Raw genomic sequence first — 5,164 nt, 5'->3', positions numbered from 1 at the left:
GGATCATCATCAAAGCTGATACACACTTCTGTGATGCTATTGAACACAATGGCATTATCTATGCGATCGACAAAGCAGATGGCACCACGTATTGCTGGGACGGCGCATGTAATTTGTTTCCCTCTCATGTTAATGATGAAGCCATGACACTATTTGAACTTTTTATGATGATTGGCATATCCCTGTTTGAGCAGAATTTGAGTAGAACTATGGCAATGTATTAGAGACGCCGTAAATCAGCTATATTTGGAATGAGTTAATTCATGCGATTGTGACTATGTCATTACAGCCAATTTGTACCCCGAATAATCAAACGGTTAGGAATATATGGATATTATCCTTATTTTACAGTAATCTATATGCTACTACTAAATATGGGTGTGTATCAATGGCCATGTTATTTTCCTCATTTTCATGATGTAGAAACATGCACCACACTGTTGGTTTCATCTAACCATACATTAGGGAAGTAAATGTGCATATGGAGAACTCTATATTTGGAAGTAGTGAAATCCTACAATGCTTACCATGTGTACATACCTATATTCGCCCTTCAGCAATCAATGGCTAGAATAATATCCTCACAAATTTTTTGCCCACAGAACACGAGTATATAACAATGCATGGTTTGTTAGTTACCTTGAAGAATTTGTTTGTGAGGACAGAACATGATTACATAACATGGTACATGGTAGTTTCCTGTGAAGAATCGATTGCGAGATAACATGAGTATAACCATGCATGGCACTTCTATATTTTCGAACCCAGTATACATTTCCCTGTATTTTCCTCCCAGTACCAACATGTACATATCAATGCTGTTTCTTGCATTATCCTACTCATACTCTGAACAATGCTGATCTTACATTAACAATGCCTGTTCTTTTTGATATGATGCAGTGTCCCTATAGTTACTGCCCTTTATAATCACACCACCTTTGCCAGAAACAGGGAAGCACAACTGGTTCCTCGCTCAATCAGACAACAGCAAAAGACTGATGATCATTCAGACACATGAGCCAGAAAATTTATATTGCAAAACCCCCACTGTATACAAGCACCGTGAAATACGTGAGTATCCGGACAGTGGCTGTTACGTCTATGAGCAGGATACCAGCTTGTTGGGGCCATCAGGATTTTTTAGTTGGAGGCGGGTAAACAGCCTTGGTTCACACTCTCTATTTCTCGGACTCAATTATTCGATTAACCAGGAGATCACCGTTTGCAAGGACCTTGATGGCAGAGAGTCTCTGTTTGCTATGGCAAACTGTGTCTACACAACGAGCCCTAGGAGTTCGGGAGCAAACTCCCCTGATTGTCAATGATACAGCCTGCGGCCAAAAGAAGGTGAGAATGACAAAGGCATCCGGATTAACTTTGATCCTTGGATGTCTCAATTATGACAGGCAGTGATGTGGTTATAGCCTTCAGGTTGATAGGTAATTGGGCTGTTGCATCGAAAGGGTGGAGTACTGGTGTCTCCAGATCACTGGTCACTGAAGCGGGGCTGCAAATTATGATGGTGTTGGATCATCTCTTCGAATGACTTTGTTGTCTTTGCTGGTGGTTCTGGATGGGTAGTTCTTTCTTTTGTTATGCATATTCCTTGTCATTTGGTCATCCTCGTCTATGTCACTCTTACTATGTAATAGTTTCTTCTATTTAGAATGTCATTCCCGTCTGGATCACAAGAGTCTGAGCGCTGCAGATGGGTGCGTTTTGGTGGTGTAGCAAGACTTCTTACGAACTATCATGTCTTGCTGTTTATGTCAGTAGTAGTCAGTAGTCAGTGTTTGAATGTTGTATATATCGTTGTTTGGAACTGTTTATTGTCTCGAACTACTGGTGGGCTAAATGAGGGCATCACCGTTCTCCAGTGTTCAGAGTATATCTCCTTTTTCAAGTTATATAATTTGAGCTCAGTGTCTTTTCGATGATGTACACTTGTTTGGGCCAGTGAGGTGTGGTTGAATATGGGCCGAGTAGTAACGCAATGCCAAACAGGTCAATTATGACTCTCAGGCCGGGCTCTCAAAAGATCCTAAAAAAAGGCCGGGCTCTCCAAAAAGAAAGAATAAGGACTCTTAGGCCGACATGTGGGCGCCACCGGTGTTTTCGTGCGCTTGCGCGCCGAGAGCATATTGGCGCGTGCTCGAAATTCATACTACCTTTTCATCCCCAGTCTCCCGCCCCTCCCCCACCTCTGGAATCTTGATTCCTACTCCAGTTCCCCCAAATCCCCCTCTTGTACTCCCTATACTCAAGCGCACTATCATGTCACCGGTCAACGCGGATCTCTGAGCCGGAGATCCTAAGGTCCTTCCTGCCTTCGGTCGCTGCGTGCTGTCACTCAATAGTGGCATGGCGGCGCTTGACGACCAGTTTGTTGGCAATGTGCTGATGGTAACCATCAACGGCGACCGGCCTCCCGTCTCGCCGGACAACCTTGTCAAAGCTCTTGGCATTGCGCACGGCATCCAAATAAGTGACTTAGTTGTCAAAGTCTGTCCGCCACCGGCTGATTTCTTCGTCAGGTTCCGGACAACTTTCGACTATAGTCGTGTGTTCGAATCTTCCCGGCGTTTTTTCTGCGATGGCGCGCTGGGAGCTTTGATCGGTGGTACCCAGGATGGGGCTCGATGCCCTCTGAGCTTGAATTTTTAACAAATCTTACCTTCCACGGCTTGCCTCGACGTGCTTGGAACAGCGAGTCCATGAACAAGCTTATCAACGACCTTGGAGGTGAGCTCGTAAGTATGTTTGTTCCTCCAGACAGCTGGGCTCTGACGGTTATGGCATGGATGAAGAAGCCGTCCACCATACCGAAGGTGATTGGTGTTGAGATACCGGTGGGGGAACCGGGTTTGTACTACTCTTCGCCACCAAGGCCGCCGCAGACCACGTTAGGGATGTACCTGTATCGAGTGTTCGTGCATGTTGAAGAAGTGGTCAATCCATCAATCGAAGTCCTGCCGCCACCGCTGGTGCCAGGGTCCGTCGACGACGTCCATTACAGGAGTCAACGTCAGACTTTCCCCGTGTTGCTCGGAACGATGGATGGCACAGGGCCTACTCCATCGCGCGGCGGAGGCCACTGCTTCTTTGGGAGAAGAGGCAGGGCTGGCTGCCTGGATGTGCTCTAATTTGAGGTAACAACTGAATCTTGTCAGATACTAGTTAAATCCGAGCTATGGGTGTGAAGCACTGATATGCCAGTACATTTGATTGTGACCTGTTCTAATTTTGTACCTGAACTTTTTTTAGAAAGGGTTGTACGTCAACTTAATGTGCTAGCAGAACTTATTGTCTTGTCTGTCTGTTTTCTTTGCACAACATTCAAGATATTTCCCCGTCATTGATAAAGACGATGAACCGTTATGTACGACTTCGTTGGTTTCAACATAGCCCTTCCCGTAGCAATCCACTGCTTCCATCCTGATTGTGCCGCCTGCATGAAATTTTTGTATGCAAGTTCAGTGTGCTATGATGTTCTATATGATTGTGTCAACTATATAAGTTTTTACTGAGCATCAGCAATGCATATGGCTGGAAGATGTATTTACGAGCATCGACCGATGGGTCTCTCTCTCTCTCTCTCTCTCTCTCTCTCACACACACACACACACACACACACACACACACGCACGCACACACACGCGCACACGCACAAGTGGGACCCGTTGAATTATTTATTTGCTCGTGACAACTTTTAATTAGGTTCCACTATAATCTAACTTTTTTCTTAAGTTATTAATTGAGCTCAGTGACTTCAAAAAGTTGTGCAGAAGCCTTGTTTGGGCCTTTCCGGCGTCGCTGAATGTGGGCTGAGTAACCATGTTAGGTTGTACTGTACTACACATGCCTTTTTTTCAACATCAGCACTGCAACTGGGCCGACAGTTGTACACAATATCCGGGTCAACTTGTTATTCTCCGCCCCGCTGGACTGCAAACTTTCCTAGGAGGTATGCATATGCTTAACAAGAAATGGACTTTAAGAAATAATAAATGGGATGTAATTATAATAACTGGGCAGTAACTATGCACCAAACACGTAATTAGTTTAAAAAATATATTATTTTTGGAATTTGAAAATTTTAATTTCATTACTTGTTGCGCGCGTAATATTTCGTTGGATTTTAATGTAATACAACTTTATTTTGAAATTATATTTAACCTGAGTAGAAATTTCGGATAAAAATATTTCGGATCCCATCAAAATGTGGGAATTTTTTTTGAATTCTGTTTTGAGTGGTTGTTTGAAATTATTAATCGTTGTCCTAGCTAGAAGTTGGGATGTACTTTTAACAAACTGTAAATGGGCCGTAGTAAATTCCATTAGAATTAAAAAATGGGTTGTACATTCTTACAAATTGCAAATGGGCTATATGTTCTCTGCCAAATCCGAGCTATGGGCCTACTAAGTTGAGACGTACCAAGGGCTTTGTCTTTGCTAAAAAACCAAGGGCTTTGTCAACTTAGTCAATATAAATGATTCTAGCTGCAGTGATCGTATGATGTCCATCCAACGGCCATAGTGCTTCTTCAACCTCTGGTCTTCCTGCTCCAGCCGCCCAAACCAGCGCCGGTCGTGTCGCATGCTCCTGCCTCCCGTGGCCGGCTGTGCTGCCGTGGAGGCCTCACCACCCCCTACTATTCCCATCGCTGGCCAGGCCCTGCGGCAACGACAGCCTCACACCGCAGTCGAACCAGTGAACCCTCGTACTCCTCTCTGCATAGGCTTCCACTGCAGCGTCTTCCCTGGCTCCCCGTCGTCCCCTTCCTAGGCCTCGCCGTGGTCCACCGCCGTGGTGCTCTCGGCGCGGCGTGGTAAACGTGGTCAAGGAACGACTTCCATCGGACGTGGACTGTACATGGAGAGGCTGACAGTTGGGTCCACGGCCGCAGCAAGGAAGTGCCTCCTTATTATGGGGAAAATAATTATTCCTCCACCTGACAGCTGGGACCCACCGGATGGGCCACTGTATTTCGCGAAAAAAACGTTTCCCCTTGACTGCTGGGACCCACCAGCTTCATCTTCACACGCAAGGAAGTGCGTTCGGGCAAAAAAACGATTCGCCCCCCTGACTGCTGGGACCCACCAGCTACATCTTCGGACTCAAGGAAGTGCGTCCGGGCAAAAAAATGATTCGCCCCGCTGACTG

This window comes from Triticum aestivum, chromosome 5B (genome assembly GCF_018294505.1).
Source record: "Triticum aestivum cultivar Chinese Spring chromosome 5B, IWGSC CS RefSeq v2.1, whole genome shotgun sequence".
NCBI lineage: Eukaryota > Viridiplantae > Streptophyta > Magnoliopsida > Poales > Poaceae > Triticum > Triticum aestivum.
The sequence above is the reverse complement of the archived record's forward strand: the minus strand, read 5'-3'. Positions refer to the sequence as shown.